At 42.0% G+C, this 21,250-nt stretch overlaps 1 long non-coding RNA gene across 8 annotated transcripts in view; it reads right to left on the bottom strand.

The window, feature by feature from the left end:
* LOC144300794 (uncharacterized) overlaps positions 1–20,732 on the bottom strand; it is a 340,674-nt gene extending 319,942 nt beyond the window's left edge. For 7 of the 8 annotated variants that reach the window (XR_013367574.1, XR_013367578.1, XR_013367577.1 and 4 more), the window contains exons 1-3: positions 20,598–20,732; positions 19,230–19,323; positions 17,455–17,536 (exon numbers count right to left, since the gene is read on the bottom strand). This is a non-coding gene — a long non-coding RNA (uncharacterized LOC144300794). Of the gene's footprint in view, positions 1–5,324; positions 5,690–6,616; positions 6,722–17,454; positions 17,537–19,229; positions 19,324–20,597 lie in introns of those variants that run through there. The other variant, XR_013367579.1, reaches the window with a different exon arrangement.
* Between the last annotated feature and the right edge of the window lie 518 nt (positions 20,733–21,250).

Genomic DNA, 21,250 nt, shown 5'->3' with positions numbered 1-21,250 from the left:
TATTGGTCACCTATTCTGGGCCAGATATCAGGCTGGAATCTTTAAGGAATTCTAAGAAAATTAAGACATGATTCTCTTTCCTAAAATATTTATAAAACTTCAGGTTTTTTAGAGAAACCCATTAGATTTTAATGGTAGCCTGTTCTACTCATCTCCCATTTTCCCATTGGAAATAATACATGGACATCTATTTGAAAGAAGTTTACATTGAGAAATGTTTTATTAAAAACCCAATGGAGAAATAGGTGAGTCAAGTTGTTTCCTGGATCTAAACCATAAATTGGTATACCAAGCCACAGAATATGACTCCACTGGGACAGATATGTATTTTTAAACTTTTGAGATTGGAGAGTAGTTGAATAGAACAGCCAAAAGGAACAGCCTGTCCTATCGAATGACTCACTTGAGAAATTTCCATTTTATGCCATTTCAAAGCAGAATTTTCAGACTTAAAATTTGTATTGCCTTTAAAGTAAATATGTCATTTGGATAACTTTCTTCTGATGAAATATCATGTTATCACATCATAGATATTATGGCCTTGGTTTTTATCTACCTTTTTTTGATAATTATTAATTTTAATAGTTTTTCCAAGGTTTATATAAATGATGAGGAATGAGCTAGTAATATCCTACTTTTACGTACCAGTTCCCAGTTTATGAAAGTACTTCCATGTGCATTATCTCCTAGGAAATGGGGAGTCAACCACTAAATATATTTAAACAATTGCTTGTCTTTTTTATGACGTATAATTGTATTCATTTTTATTCCCATTTCTCCATTTGTACTACCCTAAGAGAGGCTGTCTCTTAGGATTTTTCCAATTACCTCATAAATGGATCCCATTTCTTATCTTTTAACCTCAATATTCCTCATGCAGAGCTCTGACCTAACATTTCCCAACTCATTGGTGCTCCATGCTTAGCAGAAAAAAATCCAGACATCTCAGCTAGTTAGTCTATGGACTGTCTTACATTTCCAATGCCAGATCCCACTATCCTTTACACTGACAAATTTCACAGAAGAAGAGGAATTGGCCTAATATTGAAGAATCGGAAGGATATGAATAGAAAGACAGAGGTAGAACCTGATTCTCAAAGGTAAAGGGGAATGATATGGGCAAATGTCACATGACTGGAAAGGCTGCAACCAGGAATATTAAGAGGCCTGGTTTGCTGGGAACAAGGCCTGGGAGAGATGAGGATACCCACATATCTCTGTCCACTCTAAAATGCCTCAATTCTACTCAAGAGTCCAGGAGTATTTATTCTAAATACTGACTGTCTCTGACAGGGACAAAAAATTAAAAAAACAGAAAGGAGATAGAAATCTCTACCCACAAATGTGATTAGGAGCTTTAGCTTTCAAACCAGAAAAGGTAACTCAGAGGGAACCTGTGTCTCTAAAACATATAAGTTCATTAGGACCAAGACTTATGGTAGAGCCCAGAGCCCTATCCCAGGCACAGCTTTGTCTAGCAAGACCACAGTGCCCTCTTCCATAAAGGTCAGACCAAGGTAATGCTAATAGTCTGCTGGGGGAAGCAATGGCTGGGGTGGGTCCCAGAGTTCTGGAATCATGTCAGTCTTAGGCACTGTGGCCAGCCATTAACAGCTATTATAGGAAAGGAACAGGAGCACATGGAATTTTTATATTTTTCCCATTTAATATTTTATTTATATTCAACTTGTTCATCTCATCAAGTGCCCTCCTTAGTGCCTGTCACCCAGTTACCTCCTCCCTCCACCTTCTTCCCCTTCTGCAACATTTTTTTTGTTTCCTGAGTTAGAAGTTTCTCAGTTTGTCTTCCTCTCTAATTTTTCCCCAGTTTCCCTCCTTTGTCTTTCTCCTATGACTTATTTCACTCAGCATAATACCCTGCAGTTCTATCCACGTCGAAGCTAATGGTAGGCCTTCATCCTTTCTGATGGCTGAGTAATATTCCATTGTATATATATCACATTTTCTTTATCCATTCATCTGTCAAAGGACACTGTGGCTCCTTCCACAGTTTGGTTATTGTGGACATTGCTGCTATGAACACTGGGGGGCAAGTGTTGCATTGTTTTACTACATCTGTATCTTTGGGGTAAATATACAGTAGTGCAATTGCTGGATCGTAGAGTAGCTCTTTTTAACTTCTTGAGGAACCTCCACAGTTTTCCCAGAGTGGCTGCACCAGCTTGCATTCCCACCAACAGTGCAATTCCACATCCGTGCTAAAATTTGTTGTTTCCTGTCTTGTTAATTTTAGCCATTCTCACTGGTATAAGGTGGTATTGCATTGTGGTTTTGATCTGTATTTCCCTGATGGCAAGTGATTTGGAGCATTTTTTCGTGTGCTTGTTGGCCATGTGTAGGTCTTCTTTAGGGAAATGTCTGTTTATGTCTTCTGCCCATTTCATGACTGGATTGTTTGTTTCTTGGGTGTCAAGTTTGATAAGTTCTTTATAGATCCTGGATACTAGCCCTTTATCTGGTATGTCATTTGCAAATATCTTCTCCCATTTTGTAGGTTTTCTTTTAGTTTTGTTGACTGTTTCCTTTACTGTGCAGAAGTCTTTTATCTTGATGAAATCCCAACAGTTTATTTTTGCTTTCATTTCCCTTGCCTTCATATATGTGTCTTGTAAGAAGTTGTGGTGGCCATGTTCAAAAAGGTTGTTGCTTGTGTTCTCCTTTAGGATTTTGATAGATTCTTGTCTTACATTTAGATGTTTCAACCATTTTATCTTTGTGTGTGGTTTAAGAGAATGGTCCAGTTTCATCCTTCTACATGTGGCTGTCCAATTTTCCCAATACCACATGGAATTTTTATAAGACATATAGAAGCAGAACAGACTCTATTTCAAATAAAACATATCTAATGTGCAACAGCAGGTGGCTTAGAGGAGCCAATAAAAGCCTCATGTGGCAGGCCACTGGGAGACAGTGGTTCAGCTAGACAGTCACAAACCCATGCTGGGATAGCTGTTCCCGAGTGCCTAAGGAGCCTGTTAAAAATACACATTTCAAGGCCCCCACTTCAGACTCAAATTCAGTAAATCTGGGCTGATGCCCTGCATTCCAAATTCCTAACAAGTTCCCAGGTGATTTGAAGGCCCATCCAGCTTCAGAAACCCAGGGCAAGCCTACTCTACAAGTCACTTTATCAGGCATTAACATTCTCCCTCAACCTGGTTCCCTTGCTGATTAAGCTGCTGATGAATCCATTAGAAGTCATCTGTTTATCGATAGTGGGTCCCAACTGACATGAACATTACAATCACCTGAAGTCTTAAAAGTTCCAAAATCTAGGCCACACCCCAGCCCAAATATCACAATCTCTGGAGGGAGTGGATGGGACACCCATCAAGACTTGTTTAAGTTCCCCGTGTTGTTCTGATGTACAAATGTTTGGCCATCCCTGCTCTGTAATCTTGCTACTCAAATAGTGGTCCACAGACCAGCAGCAGCAGCAGCAGCAACAGCAACACCTGGGACCTTCTTAGGAATGCAGAACCTTGGGCTCCATCCTAGAACTACTGAATTAAAACCTATATTTTAACCAATCTCTGTGTAATGTGTGTATATGGTCTGATTTGAAAAGCACAGTTCTACTGACCTTAATCTTCCCATTTGTTTGTGAGTACCAAGATCAGTTCTGCACAACTAGACAGAAAAAAGAACCATGACATGCCCCAATACATAACGAAATTCACATGAGCAAACCAAAAAGAAATACTTTTTCAATGCTGCATGACTGCAGGAAGATCCAGCCTGTCACCCCAGTTATTAGGCAACTTATAGACACCATGTGTTCAATTCCGACATTTCCATTTGGTAACTATCAAAGTTATAAGAGCCCACTGTAAGTTAATTAATTTGTGGGATGTATCTTCAGCCCAGCCTGCTCAGGCTGAGTGGAGCACACCCAATCCCAGATCCTGCTGTCACTGGTCCTATGGAAGACGTGCCTGGGTGGTGGCAGTCCCAATTGCTGAGCTGGCCGAGGAGGAGCAAGGCAGAGCTGGCAAGTTGCCTGGGCTGCTCTTTTCCTGGGAAAGAGGAGGAAGAGGTTCTGGAGGCATCGTGTGCAGCACAGGACTCAAAAGGCAACCTGCGGGGGCAATCTCCAGCAAGCACCAGCTTAGGAAGAAAGTCCAGGGCGTAATTATGTCTGCTGTAATTGCCAATTTGTCCATGTCAGCAGGACAGCCACATCTAATTCACGGTGCATAAGCAGACATGCTCGTGGTGGGGGTGAGAATACGGCGAGGCCAGACTGTAGCAGCCAGTGAGCAGGGGCCTTGTGTGAGCCATCCCTAGGTCAGGCTCATCGAGGGATGGGTTTGTCCTGCAGCAGAATTTTCCTCTCTTCCCACCCAGGGGAGCGGAAGAAGGAAATGAGGTTGTCTTTTCTAGGAGCTTTAGGCATGACCATTTTATTATTGTGTTTATCAGAACACTTTTTAGGGTGACAAGGAATAATCCCTACATCTTGCACTCCCTGTTTACAACTGCAACAGGAGACAACTTCATTAAAAAGGCTTCTCCTGTCTCTCCTCTCTCCATTTTGTGGAGATGTCATACAGATTGGCAGGAGCTGGAAACCTCTGAAAATCGGCCAAAGAAATCAAGGAGAACTGTGCCTCATGAATTGTGTGCCAGTGATAAGCTGAGGGAGAGGTGATGTCCAGACTGAGCAGAGTCAGGATGCACTCCCCCTTTGCTCCTTTCAGCTGCTCTTGTCAAATTCCCAGAGGCTCTACTAAAAGTTTGGTCAGAGGTTCTCAGACTTGAACAGACAACAGCCATCCCCTGGGGTGTGTGCTAAATCCCCAAATTGCTGGGCTCCACCCCCAATGTTTCTGAACTAGTAGGTCTATAGATCTGGATTGGATCACAGGAACTTATGTTTCTGTTGAGGTCCCAGATAACGCTGTTGCTTCTGGTCCAGGGACTGCATTTTGAGAACCAGTGAGCTAGGACGACCTGTGTGCAGCTGGGATTCAGAATGTAAAGAGAAGCATCATGAGGGAACTCACCCCATCTTTATTTTGTGAACACAGTATCTTTGTTCTATAATTTGACTAGTCTCTTAAAAATAGATTGCCAGAAGCAGGATTTATTGACCCAAAGGATATAAACATCTTTATGGCTCCTGATAATTATTTCCAAATTGCTTTCCAAACTGGGCCAATTTATGACAGCATCATCATATATGAATACTGAATACCAGTACTTTCATGACCAGAACTGAATATTAATAACTTGTTTTACTTATTTCATAGAGAAAATACTGATGATGATGTCACTCAAAAACATCTTTGATTACTCTGTATAGTGGGAGTATTGTTGCCAAGTTTATATTACCATCTTAATTTGTTTATTAATATTAATTAAGAAAACAAGAGAAAATTCTATCACCTAACTGGATTTATTGAGAACTCTTTCCCAGAGTCATAAGAAATGAAACCCACATTCCCACAGGTTAGGAGAAGCATTTGGAAGTTGCCCATCCAAGGATGAGGTCTTTGAGGTGCCTAGAGGGTGGCTTCCTTGGCTGATAGAGCAAGAGAGACACATGTTGGTGGAGATAAAAGGGAGCAATAGATCCCAGTCCTCACTGCTGTCATGGATCTCATCATATAGTGTCCAAAGAGCGATGGAATCCAGGTGCGGTTCTTCAGAGTTGATGCTGAGGTCCCTAGAGGAAGTAATTGGGCCATGGTCACGTTAAGTTGATGGCAGGGCTGGGTGAGCCCATGTCTCTCTCTTTTCATTGAAATCCTTCTTTTCTTCCTCTTGAAATAAAGTAAAACTTACAAATAGTAAGTTATACAATAAAATATATAAATCTTCAGTGTATAGCTCAATTAATTTTTACATATGTCCTCAGCTATTAACTGCCACCCAGAATGAGGTAAACAATATTGGCTGCAAACCAACTGGCTCCTTAATACCCTCTCCCAATCAACATTTCCCCAGAGGAAACCACTGCTCTGACCTCCATCACCATAGATGAGGCATGCTTGTTACAAACTCTAACTGAAAATATGTCCCTTTTTGGTCTGGCTTCTTTCCCCTCAGCATTTTGCTTCATGTGGCAGCAATTCATCCTTTTTCTTTATGCATAGTGTTCTATCCTATTCATGACTTATTGACATACTCTCCTGTCAAAGGTAGTAGGGTTACCCTCAGTTTGGGACTATTATCAATTAAGCTTCTCTGAACATTCACGTACATATCTCCTGGTGGACATGCACACTCATTTCCCTCAGATGTATTCTCAGGAATAGAAGTACTGGGTCACAGGATAGACAGATACTTAAGTTTAGTAAATACTGCCAAAGGTTTCCAAAGTGGCCATACCAATTCACACTCCTGCAAGCAGTATGTGACCATTCTGGTAGCTCCAAACCCTCACCAGCACTTGAAACTCTTGTTCCTATTGATTTAGACATTCCAGTGGGGCTGTGGAAGTTTCTTACTGTGATTCAGTGCTCTTTCTACACATCTGAAAAATTCACATTCTAGGAATGAGAATAGCAGAATTTTCCTTGCTGGGGGAAAGATCTCCATCAATGTGACCCAAATGAAAACCCCAGATTTGGAGAGTGCAAGGGACACTCACTGGGTCGCCTCTACTTGGATCAGCAGAGGCTGCTCAGGAGAAATCAGGAACACATCACACAAAGACAGTGATGCCCAGTAGGAATGTGGTACATGCCTGGAAAGCCTGGAAAGGGGAGAGAAGATAAATAAGAGAACATAAAGGAGGGGAAGAGGAGGGAAGTAGGAAAAAGCCTCCATTTATCAAAATGCTACTATACACCAGGTGCTAAGTAGTCAGAAATCAGCACCCAAACTGCTCATAAAACAAAAGCAACTTGTTTGTCTTTTCCTTTGCTGCTCAGGGTAAACTAGAGTTCAGAAACCGTGCCCTTCACAGGTTGTGACATGCAAACATTTTGCAGTTGTTACCAGTATAGACTTTCTTCTCATTAGTGATGAGATGTTTCCCAGGTGCCCAGTGGTATACTGTGGGGTAGTACAGGAAAATCCTCCCATGATGGAACCAGAAGCCATGGAGGAAACAGGAAAGAAGGGACTTCCCACAGGGCATGGACCCAAACTAGGAGCAAGCTGAAGACAAGGGCTGCTGCCTGGGAGGCCACAGGGCAGCAGACAGAGAGAAGAGCACCGTGTGGGTGTGCACCAGTAGCATTCCTCACCTCATCTAAGCACCACAACACAAGGCTCTGTCTCATTCCCTGCATCTCATTCTTGGCACCTAAGCCAGTGCCTGCCGCAACATGGGTGCTCAATAAACACTTGTCAAAGGAAAAAATGATAACTTCCCTTACTTTGCAAGAGAAAACTTATATACAGTTGCTGCTTGAAAATAGCATTCACTCTCCACTTCTGTGCTGTTTGCTCAAAGAAAATAAAAGTTTGATGGTATTCTGCATTGCCAATGTTAGGGATATGCTAATGCCACTGTGCTTTTCCGATCAGCTAACAAGCATCCCTGAGCGTCCATAGTAAGCAGGGAAGCCGGAGAGAGGTAAGCATGATGTCACCTGGCGTTGCCCCATGTGGGCTCTCTCCCATGTGTTTCTCACATTGCCTTGGCCTTTCCCAATCTGACTCCTCTAGATAAAAGAGAATCAGAGCCTCCCTGGTGCCGCCAAGCAGCAGTGAGTGGAGGTAGAAGCCAACTTCGTCCCCTTCCCTCTTGGGCTACATGCAGCACAAAACTTGCTGTGGCACTGGACCCCTGGGACACAGCAGCTCTCCGATCAGCCGGGCTCATTACAGAAGCTTCAGTTACTCTGATGCTAAGCTCAGAAACAGGCCTGACCTCTGTTGGGTTTGTCTTGGAGATTCTTCATTTTAATTTGATCTGAGTAATTCAAACCATGGCCCAAGTGTCCTAATCGGTGCTGTCACTTGGTAAGCTGTCATAAAATCAAAGATGTCCCTCCAAGATGGTTGTGATTGTTAGGGTGGGGCTATTCTCAGCTCTGGCTCTGAACTCATCTTCTTGAGAACAGAAACATGTAGTGATGCTCTCTGCCTCCAACCAAAAAGCCAACTGCCCTCTACAAGATGAGCCTGCTATGTTTTTTCAAGTTCAGCTGTCATTAATGGCTGCAGCTGGGGGAGAGCCCACACACACCATTCTCACCTCCACACCTCTGTCCCCATGTAAGTCACCACTCCATGCTTCCTCAAGGCTCATTGGGAATGCTTCTAGCCTCTGCCCTTTTGAACTCTACCCCGCACAAGTTCATTTTGGGCACCATCTCCCCTGAGAATATTCACCTGACAGCCTCATCCCCAGGGAGTACATCCTCCGCCACAATGAAAACAAACTGTGTCTGCAACACTCAGTTTGTGTCTTAAACACATATTCAGTTAACAATACAAGACCATACATTTTGTATCTTGTCTCTCCAACTAGAATTCAGGATTCAAGCCTCAAATATCTTTACATCCCTCCCAGACTCTTGAAATGAGTAGGTATTAAATAGCTGTTGAGAAAGGTTTTTTAATAGGAAGACATTTTGCAGGCATCCTGTTGAAAATCAAACCTCTATGCACCTAAGAATTCTGCAAACCAAAACCATAATTAGGTAGAAATCTAATGTGACCCTAACTCCAAAACACTGGGCGTGGTACGTGGGTGCCCACACCTGTATGTATGCACTAACTGGAACATTAGTGGTGCCTTCAAACTCTGAACACAGAGGCTAGGGCCATTCTGGTAAAGATGTCTTGGCATTTCCTTCAAAACAACCAGTCAGGACTTTGGAAAACCATCTCATTCCACTTTGATTTTTCCGATATAAAATTCCTTCCCAGAGATTCTTGGGTAATCTCTTCCTTGTTAGGCTTCTATGTACACATACATGTCAGTACCAAACTTTGACAAGTGTTTGATCAGTTGCTGTTTATCTGTGATACCACACACTGCTTTCAACCTGTCACTCTGGAACACCCAGTGCCCATCAAATCCCTCACTCTACAACCGCTGTCATGTGTATACCGCTACCACTAAAACATAGCTTTCAGCCAACCTGTTTCACACATTCCTGACTTGTATTATTAACTCAAGGGGAAGGGATGGTAGGTGTGCATTTAACACATATGCAGCCGAACATGTATCTACATCCTAGCTGCACTCTGGAAGACCACTTAAGGCTACTGAGAATAGCTTTACTAATAAATGCCACCCACAATAGGTGGAATGGTTTATATGTTTACCCAATGACCAATTTAATTTTCATAGAAAAAACCATACTTGTGCAGTCAGAAAAATGTAAATTATGCTTGTTTTCTCTCTTGTTCACAAGGCTAATCTTTATATATATACATATTTTTTACCTTTTGTACTTCTAATTTTTTTTTTTATTGGTGTTCAATTTACTAACATACAGAATAACCCCCAGTGCCCGTCACCCATTCACTCCCACCCCCCGCCCTCCTCCCCTTCTACCACCCCTAGTTCGTTTCCCAGAGTTAGCAGTCTTTATGTTCTGTCTCCCTTTCTGATATTTCCCACACATTTCTTCTCCCTTCCCTTATTTTCCCTTTCACTATTATTTATATTCCCCAAATGAATGAGAACATATAATGTTTGTCCTTCTCCGACTGACTTACTTCACTCAGCATAATACCCTCCAGTTCCATCCACGTTGAAGCAAATGGTGGGTATTTGTCATTTCTAATAGCTCTAAATTTTTTTCAAACAAAGATGGAAACGTCCCACATAAACTCATGATTCTAGAGCTTTTTGAAAAAAATAAATTAAGATAAAGGGCAAAAGATAAGAGAGTAAGTTGAAACCAGGGGTGGTGAATTGCATTTTATGAAAATAGACGCAATGCTCTCTCCCATCCTGCAGTGACCTGGATATTGCTGTCATCAGGAAGGAAGGTCTGTGTCCCCTCTCCTTGTTGGGTGGGCCCCTGCCTCCCTTGTCAGCAACAGAGTATGGAGAAGCAAAAAGGCATTTCAGCTTCTGCCTTGTCCAGTGAAATACCTTCCCCAACCTCTGAGCTGCTATGTGACAAAGTACCCCAGAATAGCCAGGCTGTGAGGCAGCACCAGCCACGAGAAGCCCCAGGTAAGATCAGTAGTCCTGATCTTCCTCAGGATGTCCCAGGCTCCAGGGGTAGAGTCCCCCGCCCTGAGCTGAGGCCCCAAACATCATCAAGTAGATTCAAATCGTTCCCACTGTGTGCCCTTTTCATGATTACTGACCTGCAGACCCATAAGCTTAGTAAAATCATCACTGTTTCACTCCACTAAATTTGGAGTAGTCTGCTCTGAGCCAGTAGTAACCAAAACACTTAGTAAGGATTGTTTGCAGACTCACTGAACAAGATTTTCCACATTGACCTGTGAGTACTTAGATTCCTTTGTCTATCCCAAGAGATCACAACAAAAACAACAATCACAGAGCCGCAGCACTGTTGTGCTGTTCTAGAAGTCAAAAAGCTTGCCTTCTCATTCCAGCCCTGTCACGAAAGAAATTTGTCATTTTGAGAATAATTAATACCTGCGTGATGCTTTACCTTTTACCGACATCCTTGCACATTTATAATTTTTCTTTGCCAAACCCTTGTGAAGCAGAGCAAGTGTTCATCTCTCTCCACCTTACTTTCCACACAGTAAGATGAAGACAATGTCCATTCTTGCTAATTCCTAAGGTTTTTGTAAAACTCAAATGAGGACAGTTGAAGGACAAAAAATAAGGATTTGTCAGCTAGAGACAGAAAAAGCACAGACACAACATATTGATCTCTGTTAGGCTTACAGAGTCAAGAGCTACGCAAACACACATTCTAATATAGATTTCATATTCTTGCCACCATGGAATAAATATACTTGAATTAAAAAAAAAAAAAAAAAAAAAAAAAAGCTCAAACCTGGAAGGAGATGCTTCCTTTTCGTGCCAAGTAATTCACAGAGAATCAGTCCATCCCTTCCCGCTTCATCCACGGGATCCTTTCAATGGGATCACAGGTGGAGGCCCACATCTCCTGTGCATCTCAGCCATCTTGACTATGTTCACCTGAGCCACATCACAGAAAACAGATGTGCAAAACCATTGCACCTGGTAAGGCCTGCGCGTGCAGGAGGCAGAGTGAAGGGGAGAGCAAATGTAGATGAGTAGGAGAAAGCAAATCCTAGTGATAAACTCTACACTCACCTCTTACTTCACCTCCCAGGGAGCCTCTTTTTGGAACAAAGCTAAAGAGCTGAGATGTTTAATTCCAACAAGGAGAATGATCTCTAAGACCGATAAAGGAGAATCAAATAGGAATGTAGATAGCCTGAGGCAGCCAAGTCACCTGTGGGTCTTTAGCTCAGAGAGAGCAAAGAACAAGGGGCCAGGAGTCTGAAGACCTGGGTTAGCATCGCAGGTCTGCCACTGACTAATTCTGGGTAAGCCCCTCCTGGGTCTTGCCCGTTGCTATGTCCCTAGCATTGGCATGTGTGCACATAGAAGATGCCCAAGATAAGTTTATTCAATCAGTAGATGAGTTTCCTTAATGTGATAGCTAAGATTGTGGGTTTTGCAGTTGAATAAACTAAATTCAAATTCAAACTCCATCCTTTGCTATTGGCTACTCAACTCCCTCAGCTTGCGCATCTGGAAATCAGGGATAATAACCACACCTTCTTATAGCAGGGGCATCTGATGTTTTGCCCATCCCTCTCCCCACATTCCCTGGGCATAACTGAGTTTCCAACTGGAGTTGACAGCTTCCCACCTTAAACACCTAATCTCTTTCTTATCAGCTGGAGGGCGTTCTCTTGCACCCAAAGAGCCTTCTTTCCAGAAAGAGTTATGCCCCATGTGGAGTCTATGGATGAATGTCCCAGTCTCTCTCCATGATCTGGTCAGGCAATTCTGACATGTGTTCTCCAGCAGGACTGAGTGAGGCCCAGCAACCTTTTCATTAGCACACCCTTCACTGGCTTTTCTACATGTGTCACTTTCCCCTAAATAAACTCGGTTGTGCTCTCCAAATGAACTACTTGCACGCAAGCCCTTGTCTCTGAGTACTCTTTGGGATGTTATGGGCTGAATTGTATCTTCCCCAAATTCATATTGAATTGAAGCCCTAAGTCCCCAGTACCTCGGAATGTGACTATATTTGGATATAGGGCCTTTAAAGAGGAGATTAAGTTAAAATGAGGTTGTTAGAGTAGGCCTTAATCCTGTCTGACTGCTGTCCTTAATTTAAAATAAAATAAAATTTAAAATTCACTTTCTCAGTCACATTCTTCACATTTCAAGTGCTCAAGAGCCACACATGCCTAGTGGCTACTGCATTAGACAGCAGAAAAAAACATTCCCAACATCAAAGAAAGGTCTATTGGATAGCACTGGTAGAGAGGAAAACATAAATTCCTACTCTACATGATTCAATCAATTACAAATGCCATCCAATAATGATGATATTTCCTGAAAATATACTCAAAAGTCCATGTCGTGGGAGGCTAGTCTTTGCTTCCAAAGGACAGTACAGTGATTCCAGACATCCAAATACTGCCAATAATAACAAGGACATCCTTTCATTCCAATAACACCATTGGATGCCTACTCTGTAAAAGTCAAAATGCTGGACGGCAAGTTACATAAAGATGGAAAAGCCACAGGTTCCAATCTTAAGAAGCTTAGAGTTGAATTGGAGGGATAATAGATAGACATGAATAGCCACAGTACATAGAAGACTGGGAGTAGCAACACATGAGAAGTGGCTGTCCTAATAGCAGCTAGCATGAGTTGAGCACTTAACATGTGCCAGTGTGGAGCCAAGAGTTGCATGAGCTCATTGAATTTAAATAAAAACCATGGTAAGTATGTGCTGTTATTACCTTCATTTTACAGAAAAAGAAATTGAGGCACTTCATTAATCTTTTTAAGGACTGTGCCCAGGGTTACACACCTTATAAGTAGTGAACCCAAGCAGCCAGACCTGGGACCAATCTTCTAAATCCCTGATAGTTAGGATGGCAACAATGTGGCTCATGGTGGAACACTAACGAGACTAAAATCATGGGAACACCCATTTGAAAAATTTGAAGCTTACACCCCACTCCTACATACTTGTCTTAGTTTGGGTTTCCTCTAAGCACAGAGTGAACCAAGGGCTGAGTTGCAAGTGTTTTATTTGGGCAAATGATCTCAGAAAGCAGGACTGAAGGAGATAGAAGAGCAGAACAGTGAAAGTGGGAAAACCAACATCATGGTATATTATTGAGGTTACTGTCCTGAGCAATGAGGAATCACTTCCACACATACATGATGCCTCCCACTCCCACAGTTGCCATCTAAAACACAGGAGACTATCCACCAGCTCCCAGACTTCACTGGCCAGCCTCAGTCTTCCTAACACCCAGAAGCATTAATGTTACCCCACTTCTAGTCTGCACTGCATGGCTATGCCAACTCCTATGACCTCAGAACAGACCCAAAGGCAGAATGTAGGAAGACACATCGCAGCTGTGTACACTGTACAGCATGAAGTGAATCTAAAACCTCCCAGGCAGCTGCAGATGCTTCAGAGGAAGAAGAGGAGATGTGACACAGGTGTCAGGAGTACCTAGTGTATCACTCAGATTTCTCTCCTTTGGACTTACTTGATTGACTTTTCCAAGCACGTTTGTGGCTTGGGCCTTAGGGATGCCCTGGCCAAAAGAGGACACCACTTTTGCCTTCATGGAGCTTACAATCCAGTTGAAATTTATTTCTGACCAGTTTTTAAATTGTAATCTTCCCAGTGTCCTCAAAGTGCTGGGACCTACCCCCAAGAACCACCCACTGCTGTACAAACCACTGAGTTCCTTTTCTGGTTACACAACTGCTTTCCCAGGAACTGGCTGTGTCCCAGCAGCTACTAAGCATTTTCCTCCCAAACTTTAGTTGGCAGAATTTCATTACTTTAACCTCATTTCAGCTACCGGAAAATATCATGCCCTTCTCCGCTGGGCCCAAAAACATTACTCAGAAAGAAATGAACATGAGGGAGAGAGGAGAAAACCCACAGAAGCAAAATCATTAGGATCGTCTGTTCCGGAGCCAGAACGCGTCCATTGTTATTTCATCTTTGTGCATATTTACCCAAGACCTTTCAGTTCTACTCTGAATTCCTAAGTTTGAAGTTTTCTTGAGGGAAGAAGGAAGATGAGAAAATCTACTTCATTAAAGTCTAAGGTTTTCACTTGAAGTTTGGCAACTTCCTTACATCACTGAGCTCCAGGGGTGGGGTTTCTCATATGAAATAATTTTTTTAAGGGGAGAAGGGAAGGACTCTAAACAAAGCATGAAAATTAAAGCACTAAATTAGAATCCAGTTTTTATAGAGACAGAGCAACTTTAAAATTTCTTCCCAAAGGGGGCTGTGATTTGAAGCATTTTACAGTAGGCAACTGGTGACCACTGAAATATGAGGTATGAGGTACAGTATCCCTCAAAGTTCTAATGAAAGAAGCCTACTAAATGTGGTTACATCAATAATGAAGAATTTCTGACCCTCGTTTTACTGACTTCTATAGTATGTCTCTGATAACTGCCCATTGATCAGCTTCCACTCCCATCCCCACAGAATTAGCCTAGTTAAATCCATAATTCAGAGATTTGTGCTAAAGAGACAAAAGTTAGTAGATTAGATCTATATCCAATTAACTTATTTTGTTCTATTATTGATACTGTCAACCTTTGACATTACCTTACAATGTAGGCCACTGATCAGAATGGAAGTAGATGGATCAGAGGAGCTAGTCCTCAATACCATAAAGACGTATGTCTCACCATGGCAGGTCAAGAGTATGGTACAGGGCAGCCTGGGTGGCTCAGCAGTTTAGTGCTGCCTTTGGCCCAGGGCCTGATCCTGGAGACCCAGGATCAAGTCCCATGTCGGGCTCCCTGCATGGAGCCTGCTTCTCCCTTTGCTTGTGTCTCTGCCTCTCTCCCTCTCTCTCTCTCTCTCTCTCTATCTATCTATGTGTGTGTGTGTGTGTGTGTGTGTGTGCCTCATGAATAAATAAATAAAATCTTTAAAAAAAGGAGTATGGTACATTGTCACCTTCACAGGTGTAAATAATGGTGTTGGCTTGGATCTATCTGGATGTTATCCAGTGAGAGATTACATTAGTTGTGGAAACACCTCTTCCAATTACAAGTCTAAGACAGCCCTTGGCCACAGAACAAAAATGTGTAAAAAGCTTATATCCATATCCACAAAGGCCACTTAATTTTTGGTTAGTTGATATTGTTGACACAACCTTTAGATGGCTCTTCAACTCAAAGAACATTCTAATCTTTTTTTCCCCATTACTTCTCACTTGGAATCTAGCCCTGTGTGTTTTCCTCTAATCACGAAACCATTTCTCATGGCAGAAATAACCGCTCTTCAGAAGTTCCATGAAAGAGCAGTAAATCTATGCCCTTCTCCTCTAAGAGGTTAAAGAGTGTGAGAAGTTAGCCAAAATCACATAAGTAGTACCACAAATGCAACAAAATAAGAAAAAGAAATGTATGTAAACATTAGAAAAGAAGAAAGAGAAATATCATTGCTTGCAGATGACATGGTGATTTAACTAGAAAATCAAAGAGAATTTTAGGGCTCAGAAGTAGTTCCATCAAAGTGGTCAAAAGGAGTATCCAAAATCTATAAATGATCAAACTCAACACCCAAAGAATAATCCAATCAAGAAATGGGCAGAAGACATGAACAGACATTTCTCCAAAGAAGACATACAAATTGCCAACAGGTACATGAGTAAATACTCAACATTACTCAACATCAGAGAAATACAAATCAAAACCACAATGAGACACCACCTGACACCAGTCAGAATGGCTAAAATCAACAAGTCAGGAAACAACAAGTGTTGGTGAGGATGAGGAGAAATCCTCTTACACTGTAGGAATGCAAGCTGGTACAGCTACTCTGGAAAACAGTATGGAGGTTCCTCAAAAAGTTAAAAATAGAGCTACCCTATAACCCAGCAATTCCACTACTAGGTATTTACACAAAGGTTACAAACGTTGTGATCCAAAGGGGAACCTGCACCCTAATGTTTATAGCGGCAGTGTCCACAATAGCCAAACTATGGAAAGAGCCCAGATGTCCATCAACAGATAAACGGATAAAGAAGATATGAGATAGATATATATACAGATATAGATACAGATATATAATGGAATATTATTCAGCCATCAAAAAATGAAATCTTGCCATTTGTAATGATGTGGATGGAACTAGAGGGTGTTATGCTAAGCAAAATAAGTCAGTCAGAGGAGGACAACTATCAGAAGATCTCCCTCATATGTGGAATTTGAGAAACAAAACAGGAACATAGATGAAGGGAGGGAAAAATAAAACAAGATGTGATCAGAGAGGGAGACAAACCATAAGAGACTCTTAACTATAGGAAACCAATTGAGGTTCCTGGAGGGGAGAAGCATGGAAAGATGGAGTAACAGGATGATGGGCATTAAGGAGGACAGGTGATGAAATGAGCACTGGGTATTATATACAACTGATGAATCACTGAACTCTACTTCTGAAACTAACAATACACTATATACTAATTAACTAAATTTAAATTAAAAATGCAAATAAAAAAATAAATTTAAAAAAATGATCAAAGGAACATCAGCACTTAAAAATCAGTAGCTTTCCTACACACCAAAGCTAACCAATCACAAAATCTAATAGAATAATAGATTCTATTCACAACAGAAATAAAATTACGAAGCTGGCTTAAAATAATGCTCACAGAAAGTTCTAAAACTTTATGAAAAAAATAAAAACTTACTTAAAGCTACAAAATAAGACTTAATTAAAGGCCCAGCAATTATGTTGCAAGGTATTTTATCTTAGAGAAAAACAAGGTTATCTGTGTATAACAACTCATGTTTTACGACATTCTTTGTGATACAGAAAAGTTAAAAACAACCTAAATCTTCATTAGTAGATGATTAATTGCATAAACTATGAAACAATGATACTAAGGAAAAGATTGAGTACTGACATAGGAAAATCTATAAGATACATAGCTAAGGATAAAAAGCAAGCTGCAAGACAATAAATATAGAATAATCTCATTTATTAAATAAAATATGTACAAAACACAAAGGCCTGTTATGAATATATAGAATGTTTAGTATATTCATATATAATATTATATGTAACATATGTACATATACATATATACATATGTAATTAGTATATATAATAGCACCTTTACTTCTTATCTATTTGCTTGAATATTTCCACAATTAAGATCATATGGATGCATTACTTAACTAAAAATAGTGCATTCATAAAAGGAAAAGAAAGATAAGAAAGACTACGTACAGCTTTGTACTCCTTTGGTGTCCCTCCTCCACTCCTGGTCAGTACCCCACCAGGGGTGAGTCCTAGAATGTATAAAATACAATACCATGGAGCATGGAATCTTCCTCTGGAATGGTAGCTGGGAGGGGGACCAGTTGGCCAATCCACAAGGTCCTGGTGAATTGAACCTTGACCAAAGGAAAAATGGGAGTCAGGAGACCAAGAAAGAATGTCCCTGAGAGGCCAAAATAATTCCAATTCCAGTTATTTATCACCTTTTTCCCCTGCATGGAATGCCTTCTTTTCCATATAGGTATCAATCCTAGATAGGTCCTCAGCACTTACTCAGTGCAAAATATTGTACTAGGTCCTTGCAGGACTCAGGGAGGCATTAGATCCGCAGTCCTTGTCCCCATGGCATCTACTACTACCACTGCAATCCTACTGGATAAAGCAGGCAGAGAAGTCCAGCAAAGCAAGAGTTAGCCAAGACATGAGATCAGGAAAAAGGAGAAGTGATGGGGCAGGGCTGGATCCATCACTCTCTTGTGTTCTCAGGTCTAACTCCCAGAACCTTCTCATCTTATTCCATCTAAACTCTTGCAATTATTATAAACCCTAGTTTATATTAGTGTTCTTATTTTCCATTTTAATAGGAAGAACCAAATTTTCTAATGCCAGGCACAGTACTCTCCACTTACTTGCATTATCTCACTCAATCTTCACAACAGTGTGGGTGCAATTTTCCCCACAGCACCAATAAGGCAACTGAGGCAAGCATAATTAGGTTACCTACCCAAGGTCACAAAGCTTCGTGGGCTTGGCAAGTAAGGATCAACTTCTCCTTACGTGGATGAGGGTAAAGAGTAGCTATCATAGTCTCAGGGAGACCAAGAGAGGAGCAGCCCAAGGGAGGCCTCCAATGGCAAAGAAAAACTCCTTGGGAAAGAATAGAAATTGCTGCTGGTCCTGAGAAAAGAACCCCCAATGAACCAATGACTTGCTATTTCCCGTTATTAAAACTGCCCAGCTGCCATAGCAACAAGTGCAGAGAGCGCTTACACTCCCTCTCAAGAAAATATTTATGACTCTACTAAAGATACACACTGGGTACCTCATGTAAACAGTGACAGGCATTTTGCTGTCTTCCTGAGCAAGGCTGTCTCTGTTTTCCTTTGTCACTTTAAGTGACAATTCCCAATAATTCCTCTCTCAGGGTGGGGAGGAAAGGATGAGGAAAAAGTTGGACTTGAGTTTGATAAGATTCTAGGGACTATTCTGGTTTAGAGTTTGAAGGTACTCTTCCAGCAAAGCTCAGGATTATACTGAGTAGTTTTCCACCTTAGTCTTCTCTCCCTCTCTCTTTATTCTTCCTCTCCTATTTCACTCCACCGTGACCACAATTCTAAGTACCTTTGTTCACCAAGTGAGTGCTCTGTAGACTGAGGACTGGGACAGTGCGTAATCCATGTGTGTGTGTGTGTGTGTGTGTGTGTGTGTGTGTGTGTAGGCAGAGAAGGGAGCTGTCTAGAGCTGGAGTCCCAAGAATTCCATCTTGCAGAGCCAGCAATTAGCTCAAATAATTAGCTTTACTACAAGCAGTTGGAATTCTGGATATGAGTACCTGAAATGGGAAATACCACATAGAATGGAAAACAGAGTTAAAAATTGTTAGATAAGTTTGTGACTGTGGGTGAAGAAAAGGAACTGGAAGTGGGTATCAAGTGATAGGAAAAAGAACAGCACAAACTGGCTTGGAATGAGCAAGGCCTAGAGGCAGCAGACAGGGAGCCCAAGGTCAGCTCAGATTGAAGCCCTGAGTAGGCCAGGCCATCAGTATGTGGGGCATGTTTTCCAAGGAACTTTGCACAAAGGACTGACCTTTGGCTGGAGATCATGATCAAATCTGCTTAAGGTGAGGAGGCTGATCCTTAGCAGCCAGGACCATCTCTGCCAATCAAGCCTCACTCAGGTCCTAGGAGGAAAAGGCCAAGGAAAAATACTGAATCTCTGAAATTTGAACAAGTGCAGAAGAATGCATTTGCCCCGTGGTGGTCCCTACTATTTTTTCCAGACTATAATCCTTTGCCTCTTTTTTTTTTTAAAGACTCCATTCATTTATTCATGAGAGACACAGAGAGAGAGAGGCAAAGACACAGTCAGAGGGAGAAGCAAGCTCCATGCAGGGAGCCCAATGTGGGACTTGAACCCTGGTCTCTCGGATCACACCCTGGGCCAAAGGCGGCGCTAAACTGCTGAGCCACCCAGGCTGCCCCTTTGCCTCTTTTTCTGGCAGCTCACCTTGATTTTTGCTGAGCAAACATAAGCCTGCATGTGTGCACATGCATGCACACACGTGCGCTCACACACACACACACACACACACACACACACACACACTCAGCCCATTTCAAGTTCATTCTGACCTCATTCTCAGCTCCAAGGATGATCATGACTCGGGGCCGACTAATCAGATGCTATTTTCCTACTGGTCATAGGGATTGATTAAAAAATGAGCATAGAAATGGATATCTCCCATTTTCCCCCAAGTCTACTCTCCATCCCTTTGTACCCTGCTCTGTGGCCCAAGAGGAAGACCAGTATGGGCTTCACCAGTATGTTCCCTTATCTTCAAGCTTCTAGTTAGATTCTGCTGTTGCCAAATACTGGCAAGAAAGCAGAAGGATGAAGGAGATCAAGAGTAAGCTACATATTCACCTGGGCTCATTGCAACTGTCAACCAAAGGTCATAGCTCCTGGCAGACAGCCACTTCTGTTTCCAAGCCGAGAAATAATAATAAGATCCCAGCGTTATGACTCCAGAGTTCCCTGTAGTTTCCCTACACACCGCCTATACATTGAGAATAACTCTCCTCAAATCATCCCACTTGAGTGAACCATTTCCTGTTAAGACTCTGACTGGCATGGCAGTAACTGACAACCAGAAACAAGAGCCTGCTCAAGACTTTGGGTGAGACTATTAGAAAAAGATCTCCTTATACTAAGGGGATAATGTGAGCTGAAGTTGGTGTGGGGAAAGCTGCCTAAGGATCCAGTTCTCTCCTTGAGAACTGAACCAGGAGGAGGGAAAAGAGAGGCACTCCTTCCTGACACCATTCTTTGAACACCTAGATCTGGTCATGCATGACAACTGTCTACCCCCTGGACTTGCAATTATACCAGCCTGTCTTTTACTTAAGCCACTTTGAGTGCATTCTTTCACTCGCAAATGAAATAATCATGACTTACCATTATCTTCACATCCATCGTGTAGTCTGGCCTGGGTTGAGGGGCACATGTATCCTCAACGTGTGACAAGTGATTATGATTGTACTTGTACCCAGCCATCCTTGGGGAGGCATAAGCAGGCCACTGGGAAAGACGGGAAGAGAGATAAAAGCTATCAGCATCCTCTAGTTCCTAGAAATAGAACCTGGATGTCAGCGCGTTATGAGAGTTCAGTTGCTCTCTGTTCCTGAAGAGATAAGTAAGGTCGAGAGGCATGACATGACAAAGCCAGAATTAGAACTGGGACTTCTGCCGCCGAAAGCCACGTGGAGTGGAAACTATTTTCCTCTGAGCCCAAATGTCAAACATGAACAACTCACATAAGAAAGCATTTGTGGTTTGGAGCCACCACAAAAGTGTTTGTCCTTGAAACTTCTAAAAAGTTCATTTTTTCAGAGACAGGTTGGTTCCATATTTCCAGAGTTGGAGGCACCAGGGGGAGAGATGTGGACTCCAACATAGAAAAATCTGGTATTGGTTTCTCAGGCTAAATGGCTTCCAGTCTGCAGGGAGATTTTAAGAGATTAGGAGTGTGTCAGGAGACACAAAACCGAGTACAATCTAATTTCATCTGGATGGCTATGACACTGCCCCTGCTACAAACAGTTCAAAAG

Source organism: Canis aureus, chromosome 29 (genome assembly GCF_053574225.1).
Source record: "Canis aureus isolate CA01 chromosome 29, VMU_Caureus_v.1.0, whole genome shotgun sequence".
NCBI classification, from domain to species: Eukaryota; Metazoa; Chordata; class Mammalia; order Carnivora; family Canidae; genus Canis; species Canis aureus.
Note: the sequence above shows the minus strand (reverse complement) of the source record. Positions and strands in the feature narration are given on the sequence as shown.